Source organism: Coffea arabica, chromosome 4e, assembly GCF_036785885.1.
Source record: "Coffea arabica cultivar ET-39 chromosome 4e, Coffea Arabica ET-39 HiFi, whole genome shotgun sequence".
In the NCBI taxonomy this organism is placed as follows: Eukaryota; Viridiplantae; Streptophyta; class Magnoliopsida; order Gentianales; family Rubiaceae; genus Coffea; species Coffea arabica.
Genome location: NC_092317.1, coordinates 42,497,884 through 42,512,071, shown reverse-complemented (window position 1 = coordinate 42,512,071; position 14,188 = coordinate 42,497,884). Strand labels below are relative to the sequence as shown.

Genomic DNA, 14,188 nt, shown 5'->3' with positions numbered 1-14,188 from the left:
AGTCTAACAAACCTGACAGCCAAATTAGTTGATCGAACAATCAAAATAGTTTGCAAATACATGTATGAAGTGCTAAATCTATTTGGTATAAGTACTAGTTCATAAATGATAATTGTGGCTACTATAATTAATAACAACCTTTTGATCAAGCAAATGTTAGGATTAGACTTAATTTCGTATTCAGTTTTATTGTTAAATTCTACCATTGACTACCTCTATTTTTAGATTATCATAATTATTAATTTTCCACCATGTTATCATCAAGATAAATAGGGAACGTATGATTTTTTTATATTTATAACAAATTATTACCTAAGTTTGGAAAAATTATAAAATATGTATACATAGTTTATTAAGATACCTTATGTATTTTGCTAATAAAAAAAGGGCTAAATTGCAACACCATAGGGTGCCATAGTAGAATTAATAAAATTCATGTATTACATATGGGGATACATTGCAAAAGTTAGAGTGCAATAGTTGATTTAATGAAATTGGCGAATTACATATGGAGCTAAATTGCAAAAGTTAGTGTGTAATAGTAGAATTAAAGAAATTGGTGTACTACATATGGGGCTAAATTGCAAAAGTTAAGGTGTCATAATAGAATTAATGAAATTTTTTTTAATGAATCCATGATATTTTTTAACTTCATAACAAGTTATTAGCTAAGTTTGGAAAAATTAAAAAATAGGTATACATTTTTATTACCTTACCTTCCTCATTTTGGCAATGATAAACACAGCCTAAAGTGTAAAGCATCGAGTGTCATAATAGAACTAATGAAATCAATTTATCACATACGAGACTAAATTGCAAAAGATAAGGTGTCATGGTATAGTTAATGAGATTTGTTTACCACATACGAGGCTAAAATGTAAAATTTAGGGTGTCATAACATAATTAATAAAATTTATTTACAACATATGGGCCATATTGAAAAAATTAGGGGTGGCATAAGGGGCTAAAATGTAACAGTCAGGGTGTCGTAATAGAATTAATAAAATTTAATTACAACATATCCATATTGAAAATATTAGGGTGGCATATGGGGCTAAAATGTAACAATTAGGGTGTCATAATAGAATTAACAAAATTTATTTAGAACATATGGGCCATATTAAAAAAAATTAGGGTGGCATATGGGGCTAAAATATAAAGGTTAGGGTGTCATAGTAGAATTTAAAAAATTTATTTACAACATATGGGCTGTACTGAAAAAATTAGGGTGGCATAGTAGAATTAAAGAAAGTAAGGAACAAGCACTTTAGATAGTGACGAGTAATTGTTGTCACTAATTCTGAACCAGCAACCCTATTGTGACGACATAATAAGTTGTCACTATAGCGCATTTCAGTGACAACTCTAAATTGCAAAAGATTGGGTGTCATGAGATTAGTTACCACATACGGGGTTCAAATGTAAAAATTAGGGTATCATAGTAGAATTAATAAAATTTATTTACAACATATGGACCATATTAAAAAAATTAGGGTGGCATAGTAGAATTAGTGAAAGTGAATTAGGAGCAAACACTTTGGACAATGACGACTAGTTGTTGTCACTAATTCTTAACAGGTAACCATTTTGTGACGACATTTTAAATTGTCATTGTAGGAGCTATTTCAGTGACAATCTATTTTCCGGTCGTCACAATGGTGATCTCCCGCCACACTGGATAGTTGCGCGCCATCCATATTGTGACGACTTATTCCGTATTGTCACTGTTGACGAGTGTGCCCACGATAAACTATGACAACATCAAACGTCATCACTGAATTTTCTCAATTGTGACAAGTTTCTATGTTGTCACTAAGAATGTTGTCACAAAAAGCCAAATTTCTTGTAGTGAGAATGATTCCTCGAAACGATCACGAGTATGCAAAAAATGAAACTCAAAAAAAATTATAATATATAAATGACCTAGAAGAGGAGAATGTAATATAACAGATACGGAAGATTAAAATTCGTGATGCAATTTTTCTTTTTATAGAGAGGTAATAACATGCTAAGGCTAAAGAGCCATACTCGCCATGCTAAGCTCAAAACGGTGACTCTTCTAACCTACACCAGCAAATGTACTAGCTTATTTTTTAGCTATCTAAATGAAATGCAAGTATGATTTGCGCATACAAGGATACGGGAATAGGGAGATGTATCATACAAATAAAAATAACCTAAAAAATAGAAAAATGCGTGAGATGCAGTAAATATGATACCAAGTATGAATCTAGTGCATAATAGGCCTAAGGGTCTAGCGTTAGACTAACCCATTTTTACAAATTCTCACTAGTGTTGGACTAGTGAGAAGTTGGAGAGAAAAGTCACAACTAGCGTTGGACTAGTATGGTGACGTCATGCACCCATCATAAATAAATAAAGCATATAGAACATAATTAAGGCAAATAAACACATAAGGCATATAGAGCACGTAATACATAGGCATAATATTTAGATATAAAATCCTAAGAAAAGCAAGTAGACGTGCAAGCACATAAACACACAAACATACAAGCAAAATAAGACCTAACTATTACATTGGGAGTTCTAACTACAATCTAAAAGGAAAATTTTAAAAACTAGTAAACCTATCTAACTATCTAACTAATTACATTTTTGATAAAAAAAAAATGAAATCTATCTATTACATCACTTATCTAAATACATTTCTTGGGCAAGAGAATACAACCTATCTATTACAATTTATCATTTAAATGCCTTCCAAACAAATATCAAAATTAAATAAAATAAATGAAAGATTAAAATGAATAATAAGAGTAAATAAAAGAAAAAGAAAAAAAACACATAAAACATGTAATCACACATAAAAACATATAGGAGCACATATAAAGAGTTTAAAGAATAATAGAGTGTACCTCTCTTGAAATAGTGGTTACAATTTATCATTTAAATGCCTTCCAAACAAATATCAAAATTAAATAAAATAAATGAAAGATTAAAATGAATAATATGAGTAAATAAAAGAAAAAGAAAAAAAGCACATAAAACATGTAATCACGCATAAAAACATATAGGAGCACATATAAAGAGTTTAAAGAATAATAGAGTGTACCTCTCTTGAAATAGTGGTTATATTTAGGCAAAAGAAAGTAAGATATAGTGGTTATATGGCAATTTACATTTTATAATGAAGGTTGGGATTAGGTTCTAAGGATCAAAAGGATCATTTTAGAAATCAAAGTTTCAAAGTTGATAAATTTCCTAGAGATTGGCAGCTTAGTGTTCCAAGGAACTTCCTTGATTATATCCTATATTTTGGATGAATTTTCACAAATAAAACTGTTATAAGATGGTTTGAAGGGGTTTTGGTCAGTTTTGGGTTCAAGTTCCATTTTTTTTTTTGAATTCAAAATTAAACTCAAAACCTAAGCGTTTGTTCAAAATGGTTAGAAACAGTTTTCCAGCAATGGGTAGTCAAGTTTCTTACTTTAGTTTGCTATTTCCTTGCTTAAACTTCCTCAAATTTAATGTATATTTTATAATCATTCTGTTATAGATTGTTTTTGGTTTAGATTGAGTTCAAATTTCTAAAGAAACTCAACAATACAATCGAAATTATCCGATCAATCCAAATCTGCCAAACAATTTTGCATGCTCGACCAGCTCCCATTTCTTTTCTAAGATTTAGTTATTTCCCCCCAAATCAGGACAATCACAATATGCAGAGTAAAATAGAGGAGTAAGGATGTTTTTTGATCAATATATGCATAAATTTCAGGTTACAAGATGAAGTCTAAGATTGGGAAAACATAACAGCATTTTCGGGTTCAAAGTTGAAGTTTCCAGCCATATATCTTCACCAACATTTCATTTAATGCATCAAACATCAACCAAATTCGACATGCATTCATCATTGAAAATAATATATAGTCCCTAGTAGGATTTCCGTCAGGAAATTCACTAAAATCAACATTTAAAAGCTATCCAACCATCCAAGTTTCAACATAAGCAAAGCTGGAAAGAAATCCAGCAAACATTCGGTCCAAGTTAGGGATTTTTCCCCAATAAATTTCATTCAATCCATCCCATATTAACATGCAATCTCATAAACACTGAAATGAGGACATACAGTTCTGAAATTCAACAAAACTTTTCAAAAAATTTCAGTTTTAAAACAAGAATTTCAACTAGACATCCATTGGACAAGCAAACAATTGTCTCACAGCCCTGCAGTCCTTGTATAGCCATTTCAGCCCCATTAATCGAGTTTTCACCAAGAAAAACTAGCATGCAACACTAAATAAAGATTATACTAAGTATATAACATGATTTTCTAGCCACATTTCACCAAAATACCCACTTAAAATCAAAAGATTCACTATCGGCTAAGCTGGAAAATTAGTTTAGCAGTCATACAACTTCCAATCAAAAATTCCAGCCATAAGATCAAATTTTCTGGCCATAAAATTCACATGTAACACCAAATAATGAGTATACTAAACATATTTCATGAGTTCAAGTATATTTATCCTTGTTTGAGCAAGAAAATCGAAAGAAACAGCCTTTACTCTAAATTAGTTCAAGCTGGGAAAATTTCCAGCGATGAAACAAATTTCTACCACCTGGTTCTACTTCAATCCAGCCTCAAACTATACATGCAACAAAATTCCACCAAGCTATATAGAAAGGTTGTAATTTCTAGCCATTTTACCTTATTTTTCTGCCCAAACTCAAGCTGGAAATCAGCTCACCTTCCTACTTTCTCCTCGGCTGGAAATGGAGCAGAAAATTCTGGTTTCTTTTGGCTGCAAAAGGAGCACGGAACTCTGGTTTTTCTCTTGGCTGAAGTGGAAACAAAAGCTCTGGTTTTACTCTAGTTGCCTCTCAAGCTCTCGGCTGGATAAGGAACAAGGCCAAGGAAGATTTTCTCAGCTTTTCTCCACTCCTTCGGCTGGAAATGAAACAAGACAAGGGGCAAGTCTCTCGCTCTCTCTCAACTCTCACTCAACTCTCTCGGGTGTGGCTGGAAAAGGAAGAAAGGAACCAGACTTCTCTCCCTTTCTCACTCTCTCGGATGGGTTTTGAATTGAGGAAGGCAGAAATGGTTCTCTTTTGTTTGCTTCCGCGGATTCAAAACAGAAAAGTGGCTGGTTGCATGGCAAATTTGGGGGCATTCAAGGGCTGTTTGGTCATTTAATAAAGATTTTAACATTTGGCAAGAAGTTGGCAATTGGGATCCTCTGTGCCACTACTGGTGTCAAATCCAGTGACAATCCCACTAATCACGTGATAGTAGAAGAAATTTAAATAAACAATATATGACAAATTAAATAAATAGGACACTTGGCATAAATGTAGAAGTGGCACTGAATTGCCACTGGAAAAGTGGTACTGAGGATCCCGTGCGAGAAGCTGGACATTTGTCAATTGCATGTGTTTTGTCTCAAAACATTATTCAACTATAGCCAAAATAATTCTAGTGGTCACACTATTGCCCCATTAATTTGTTCTAAGTGGTGTAGTTTCTATAAAGACAATCATACAATAATTTAAAGCATTCTTGTACTCTTAAATTATAAAGGAAACAATTAAACACTTAAATTCATCAATAATAAGGTATATAAAATTAAAATATGAAATTTACACAAAATTTTCAGGTCCTCACAGAGTCCGAACCAATAAATTTTTCAATAATTATTTTTTCTTTGTATACCAAATCAGAGTTCTCTTCTTCCTTTATTGAATCACTACATTGTTTTTCTTTAACAAATTCATCACTTCCAATTTCTCCAAATAAGGTATGCAAATCAAAACTATCAACTGATTCAAAATTTTCAATATCACCCATATCATCAACAAATCTATCGTTTTCAAACCAGTACCAACAACCAGATTTTTTTAAAAGCATAATTTCTTACAATTATCTGCAAAACATAGTAAATATCCTTCTAAAATCTTTAAGATATTTTACTACAATGAACAGAAGTTTTGTAAATATATTTTGCCATCGTTTTATGCATCACTTGAAAGAATAATCATACCTTCTTCTTAAAAACATGTTTTGGCAACTCACTTGCATCAATCTAACAAAGAATATCATCCAAATTATATTGTTTGAGATATTTTTCTAATGTTAAAATCCAACCAAAATATGCATGTCTATTTGTACTTATAGTAGTCAATATGAAAAGTTTTTCACCATTAATCAAATTTCTATAAATATTCTGATGTCTATTTGTACTTATAGAAGTCAATATAAAAAAAATTTTCACCATCAATCAGATCTATATAATATTCTGCCATTATTTAATGGTTCATATATCTAAATAAATTTTCCTCTCCTTTTTGTCAAATTTTCCTGGCCTTCCTAGTTGATTAACTAATCAAATCCAATCCGCAACAATCAACAAATCTGACAGGATTGTTCTCCGATCTCTGTCTTCGCACTTGCAACAATCTAACAATTTTCGGACCAATCTTATGTTCGAATTCTTCACCAACTACACACTTCAAAACCATCTTTGTGGTCTAACTCTGATTAACTGAATACTTTTCGACAACTTTGTGTCCTAATCCTTTGACAGTGAAAATGCTCGCGAAAATACTCAGGACTAACCTCATAGTCTGGCTCTGATACCAATTGTGAACCCAAATTTTAAGGTTCTAAGAATAATCAATGCATGCAAGGTTACAGATTGAAGGATGAAACAAACACTCAAAATATTTTTAAGAAAGAAGAAAGTAATCAACTCACAATATTATTGAAATATCATGTTTGAAGAAAGTCACACCGCAATAGAAAACCTGACAAACGCTTCTAGACTCCCTCGAAAACATCTTAAATAATGTCCTATTTATAATCTATAAAATTTGTTAGAAAAGAAATCACTTGCATAAAAAATTACCAAATAAAACACAAATTCCTAAATCACACAACTACTAAAAAACTAACTCCAATAAAACTGATAAATAAATAAATAAATACTTCTAGACTTGGTTTAGTTTGCAAACAAGTAACACGGTAGCAGCATTAGTATTGATTTAGTTTAAGGCAAGAAAACTATTTTATAGAGCTCTCTTATTAAAATGGGTACCAAGTATTTCACTCTTTCTTCCTCTTGAGCAATTTTCACCCCGAGAACTAATCCTACAAAATCGTCAAGAGAAGCCAACATAATTACAATTGTGTGACGCCCCCACTTCTCCCTAAGGCGAACCAAAGGGTATCCGCGGAACGCCTGCCTAGCTCTCGCCAGGACTCAAGCAATTCCATTCAACTTATAGCCGGACCACACAATACAAGCCAATAACTTAGATACAATAAATGCGGAAGTATTCAAACTTAATAATAGTCATCCATTCTCCAAACCACACGTCAGAATACCCGATTACATTTCGTCCAAAGGGTCACATCACGGGGTACCTATCAGCTTACCACCCGCACGCGGGCATTCCCTACGGAGAGTTTCGCTTCGTGACTCTTCACGAACGAGAGGCTCGGGGCTTTTCCAGACGAAGGACTTAAGGTCCCAACTGTCGGCATATGGCTCTGATACCAACTGTGACAGTTCTCAAGGTCACATTTCCATACCAAAAGTACAATTCCAAAACCAAAGGCATAACCAAAAGTAATAACAAGCCCTAAACAAAAGTACATCAAGAGGGCTCCTCCATTTTACCTCCGAGTTCAAACCTGTTAAGGAAAACAAATCTACAGGGTGAGCAAAACGCTCGTGAGGCCAAGAACACACATGCAACCACATAGTTCAGATAACAAGCCCAATAACAATTCAGGTATTATCTTGCAAGTAATTAATAACACCAATAAACTGTAACCAGAAACAATTCAAGGATATAGAAGCTCTCAGGAGCTAAGTTCCACATTTGCCGACACTGTTTATATATCTTTCCGTGATGACTCTCCGTCAACCGGATTGATATTTTCATATCCGTAGTTCACCACTTACTTCCCATCCATCCACCATACACCACTTCGGGCCCGCACTACATTTATAAGGCGATACTATACGAGTATGCCAAGCGAGATCTCTCAATAGATCAAGCTTATCATTTGAGTCTCATGGCTCATCGAGGTTCCCGACCAAGCCCATGCCGGCTCGAGTTCCAAGGTCGGCCTATGAGTTTGGGCGTCCCCCATTTGTCATGTAAATGTCGAGGAGATTCACTCCATCGACGTATGCAATCATAGCATACCATTTCATGTATTCAAGCATTTGATAGGTTTAAGCAGACATTTCAAGTCATGTAAACCAAGCAAATCATGTTAAGCATGAGTCATTCGTTTCAAATGAGAACGAGTGCGATCAAGTACACACTCGACTCCATTTTGTCAAAATCAGTTAAGCTAAGCATGAAATCAGGTGAATCAAGCATGAATCAAGACTTTAGGGTTCAAGTAGGCATACACTTGACACTCACCAAGTTATGCAAGCAAGTAAATTGGAGGAAGAGTTCAAACTTCCACAGTAGGGTCCTCTTGGAGGTCCTCGTGCGTGCCTGAGCAAATAATAGTGAATTATCACCCATATCCCAAATATCGAGGAATAATTCGTTCACTAGTATTACTCTAGGAAATTCCGTGAAAATGAACCTCAATTACTCGTAAATCGAGGTTCGAGAGAGGTTTAATAACATTCAACAATATTTAAGTCTTTATCTAGGAAATCGGGGATAAAACGTTTAGATAATATCAAAAGAATAAAGAGTTCTTGAAAAACTCTATTTCCTTGAAAGTTGGAAAATTTTCAGTTTTGTTATGAATCTTTGAAAAATCGTAACTCACTCGGCATAAGTCGAGAATTGGAAAACTTTATACCGTTGAAAACCTCTTAGAAAGTACTGCAAGTTCCTAGAAGACACTTTTCTATGAATCGAAGTGGAAAGTGCTCAAAAATGAGCCTAAAGTTGCTGTTCCAAATCACCCAGGATTGAGCCGGGGTTGGTTTTTCGCTAACTTTGAAAATTCGGCAGAATTCACTCGTTGTAAACCAGCCCTTGAAATTTATAGATCAATTATAGGTGCAAGTAAGGTTTAGGTCAGAACAAACGGATCAAGAATCGGAGTTTCGAGCACCAAGATATGGTAGCTCAAAGTTGGGAAAAATTAAAGACTGTTACAAAATTTCCAGATTTGGTTCCAACTTTGGACCTTTAGTTAAGTGCCGAAACGGACTTGGATTGACACCAAATTTTGCAGTATAATACTTCCATATGAAGGTTATCTCTCTATCAAATTTCACGGAAAAATACCCTCGGGAGGGGGGTCATTCAATCAACCAAAGTTTGGAAAAATCCTTAAGGCAATCTGTCCAAATCTAAGATTTTCAAAACGAGCAGTCGCCGTATTTTGATCATAACTCTCTCAATTTAACTCGGAATTGGGAATGGTTGATAGTGTTAGAAAATAAATTCATAGGGCTACAACTTCACAGAAGAAATCGTTCCAAGTTTCAGCATGCAACTGGTTCAAAATCAAGGCTCAAGTTGCAGCATTATCAAATCATTTCGGCAGAACGGAGAAACAGGACAGCCGACTTCAGATGAATGGTGTGGCTCACACACATAAAACCAGGACGTGCATTATACACCGATAAAAACATGGAAACGTCTAGTTTCAAATACCGCTAACGGCACCTGATTTCGACGTCGGAGTACGGAGTTATGGACGAAATACAACCACTGGTCTGGATTACGGCGAAACCGTTTTCCAGTTTACTAGTTTTTGAAATAAATTCGTTTGAGCAACCAAAACTCAATATTTTTCAACGAAATTTTGTACACAACTTCTACAACATGTAAACTACACAATCAAGCCATTAAATCCTCAATTTCTGCAATAAAATGACCGAACAGAGCAGGGGCAAAATGGTCAAGTTTGGCCCTTGCTCTCTACGTGAGTTTCCTGCAGTTTTTCTTCAACGAAACACTAACTTAAACACTAATCCGTCATCATAAACTTCATCAAGCACAGAATCAGCAACAACCCAAGAGTGGGAATTCATAGAGCCCACTTTTTCCAACAATACAAGCTACTAAAGTAAAGATTCCAACTCAAATGCGTAAATCAAACTCCATAAACAAGTTTAAGAAGTTAGATGGCTACCTACTTTGATGGCTGTTCAAATCAGAAAATTTCGGTCCCTATGAAGCCTGAAGACAGCCGTGAAACTCCTCCCTTTTCCAGCCTAAGTTGTTGTCCAAGTGAAAAGCTAAACGAATGTGAAGTTTGGTGAGAATCTATGGAAGTTTTGGTAGGAATTTGGTTGAGTTTTAGAAGAAAAGAAATGGTGACTTTGGTTGTTCCTTTGCTGCAGTCTAACCGGCCATTGTAGCAGAGAAAAGGAAATGAATTTCGGCTCTGTAGCCTCTGCGTACAAAAGACGCTTGACGTCAAATCCTTTGATACGTCAAATCAATTTTTAACTAGTACCCTACGCGCGCGTTTTGTATCCGATTTCTCTTACGTTTGTTGCACTAGTGCACTAAACCTCTAGGGCCCTTACATTCATATAAATATTATTCATTCTTAATTGTCCCAAAATAATGGTCCAAAGTCCCTCAATTAAGCGCGCACGTGAAAACACGTATTTCTAATTTAGGCGTAATAAAAATTAAAACCTTTGAAAAATTCTTATAACGATCGTACCCCTAGCTATCACTTGTGTGATTAAACCTAAAATTGTCTATTTTAGGACCATTGTATAGGTCTCAAATTTTGAGCTTATTGTACTCCCAATTGGCTAAAGTGTTTAGACACGTTTTCACTTTTTCACTAAACAAGTTTCTAAGAAAATAATTTTTGAAACGAGATACTTTAAAAATATAACGAAGCTATAAAACCATGTACTTAGGTCTAATAAGGATAGAAAATAATATTCGGGGCAAAAATCCAAATAGATAATTAATTGAGCCAAAATTAGGGGTTTTAACAATAATAATTTTACGAGTCCTCACGTGAATTGAGTATTAATTCCTCCATTAACCTTTCTTAATCTATTATTGATCGTTCTTAATTCTTCAATATTAATACACTCCCTATTCAAGTATAGCCTAGAAAAACATGCACCCGTCGTTCCGGACTAATCAAATTTTCGAAAAGCGAATTTTTCAACAAAACGCTTTAAAATTATAAAGAGGCGTCATTCCATATAAATGGATTTAAAATGGTCGAAATAAATAATTCGAAGAAAATGAGTGAATAATCATTTAAATATTCCAATAATATTCTATAAAAATAAGAAAATTTTCGGGTTCTCACAAATTGTCTTTGTAATCCATCCTGCAATTAATCCTACACTGCCAAAATTAAATCTTCTTATTTAATCCATCAAGCTTTCACAGCGCACTCTAATTTCCTCATTATTATTATTTTTTTTATCTTATATCCTAAATACACACCAAAATCATCCACAAGTCCAACATCCTAAATGATCAACTTAGAATATACTGCAGAGATCAAATTATATAAAATGAATCCAACATCTTAAATGATCAACTTAGAACACATTTCAGAGATCAAACCTATAAAATAAATACCGTAAACACCATCGACACAATTACAATTTAAGATACACATACAATCACAAATTACTTACGGGCTATCACAATAATTAAACTCTACCTCTTTATATGGGTTCTTGCCTAGTATATTCATGACCTAGTGCTTTGATGTCACGGATTGTTACGGAATCTCTTGTTTCACTTAAACTTTTTATCCATCTCATTCCCATTTCAAAAATCACTAATACCTAAGACATCATTATGCCCAGTATCGGATCTCATAACCTAAGCTTTCGTACAATTACAAACCATGAGAATCTCTTATTTTCTTTAATCCTTTTTTTTAATCTCATTTCAATTCCCAAAATCACTAATATTTCGAACATCATTCCACATACTTCTAGATCACATAACCTAAGTTCTAATACCAATAAATGTCAAGCCCCAAATTTGAGCCCTTGGACTAGATTTGGAATGTGGCTTGCTGTATCTATGAAAACTTATTCCCATAAATACAAGAAATCATCATCATAACTTACAACATTTTACTAAAATTTAAATCTTATAGATACCAATGAAATACATATACTTTCCTAAATTGTGTCTACAAATGCTTTACTTTAACTTTCTAGAATTTAAACATCTATCTATTTACCTTTCTCACTTATCTTCTAAATGTACACGATGTGATTTTCTTGATTTGCAAGAAAAAATAAAGAGATGTGGGTTGACCGATGTAGCCCAACAAATAGTAGTTAGACCCCAGTCAGATCACGTAGTTATAGGCATATTATATCCATTTGCAAATTAGGTCACACTATACCACATACATATATCAATTAAAAATATTTGTCATCCCATTTCATATATTACATAAACATATTTCATTGAAGGTGAGTGGTATGCACATAAGTAGCAGCCGTTCGACATGGCATTTAGTCCCGTAGATTCTAGATATGGACCCCGCTGAACGTGGCATAGAAACACACATAACATGGCATGATCATATTCATTGAACATACTTTCAAATTATATAACATATAAATCATGCCATCTCATTTCATAAACATACCTCATAAACAAGTAGATGCAATATTCGACTTCTGAATATTCAGTTTAGAAATTAAACCCCTTCTAAGAGGGTAACCAAGAGGTTTCACATAAACCCCTTGACCACATAACATAACATAAGTCAATCGGTCGGGGGCTCTATACCGACTCCCATGACTAACACAACATAATATACCAGAACTGTAGCCCCTACCGTCTATTTCATGACTGTTTAGAGTTTTTTGTAACATAAAATCATTTCACACATCACATGCACATTTGTTTTATTTCATCAAAATACGCCACTCATTTCATAGAAAAATGTCTCAAATAGGCATACATAATCCATTTTACATATATTAAAATAAAACATTTAATTGAGAAAATTCATATTTAATGTTTTAGAAAATACAAAGGGATAAGCACTACCTACCTCAATCTACTCGATTGAAGAGATTCTTGACGTGTTCATGAACTCGCTCCAAACCTATAATCATTGACATATACATCCTAATTAGTTCATATATCCTGTTCTTAAAGTGCTTATTTCTATGTTGAACAACCCCAGAAAATATGTTTGGACATTCGCTAAAATTGTGCTCATATAGTTTTCCGAAATAAAATATTTTCACTTTGAAAAGTTTGCTAATTTAGACAGTTTCCGTTTTTAGAGGGTATCCCCATTTTAGAAAGTCTCTTAATTTGATTGTTCTCAAAGTAAATGTTATTCATTTATTTATCTACTTATTTGTTTAATTAATTATTTAAATTATTTATATATTTATTTACTTTTGTAGAAATGGCCTACATTAGATTGGGTCGAATTTCAATTGGGGTTTGGATCTAATGCTAGACCCACCAATGAAAAAACCTTGTCTATTCTATATTTGAATTTACAATTTTATTTGGATTATTAGAAGAGTCCCTTGGTTCATTTAGGCCAAAAGAAATCTTTATAATAAGATTGGCTTTATTAAAAGAAAATTTAGATTTGGTCAAATAATACTTATTATAATTGGATCTTTTAAAAAGAACTTATTTTCAATTTAAGCAAAAAGACTATTTAATTTGAAATCAGTCCAACTTGAAAACTTTTGATCCACAAAGAAAATTTTTCGAAATATTTTAGTTTCGAAATATTAATTAACCCAAACTTCAGGGCTATACTACCAAAAATATGAAGGTTTTAACTTAGACCCATCATTCTAGTTCTCCTTTTCAACACTAGCCATTTCCAAACCATCACCGCTGCTATAATTCAATCACTTGTAACAGCCAAAGAAATTTAGTCCTGCTTAGGGAGTTTTAACACAAATTTCTTGACTTTTCTTTTTTTTTTCCTCTATATTCTTCCATTATTTGTTAATCATCCTCCCACTACATCCTCAAAGTTCCAGTTCCAAAACTCATCTTCAAGAATGATTAAAATAAAAGCCGTCAACCTTGTATGACCCAAGTTACCAAGCTGTAGTAGACGGTGTGTTTTTAACGGTGTGTTTTTATCTATTCTTTGAATTCGCGTATGTAGTAAACTAGTAGTTCCATGGCTTTAATTAGATCTCTTGGTCACTTTCTTTTGTTCCCTATTTTTTCTTTTTCCTAAAAATTTCTGGATGTTGCATTGGTACCGGAAATCGGGGCGAATTTCCCAAAATAA

At 33.5% G+C, this 14,188-nt stretch overlaps 1 long non-coding RNA gene across 1 annotated transcript; it reads right to left on the bottom strand.

Moving 5' to 3' along the window:
- Positions 1-2,439: 2,439 nt before the first annotated feature.
- Positions 2,440-10,336, bottom strand: LOC140006117 (uncharacterized). Its single transcript, XR_011813738.1, has 3 exons — positions 10,085-10,336; positions 8,401-8,478; positions 2,440-7,654 (listed from the first exon to the last, which is right to left on the bottom strand). It is a non-coding gene; the product is annotated as an uncharacterized lncRNA (long non-coding RNA).
- Between the last annotated feature and the right edge of the window lie 3,852 nt (positions 10,337-14,188).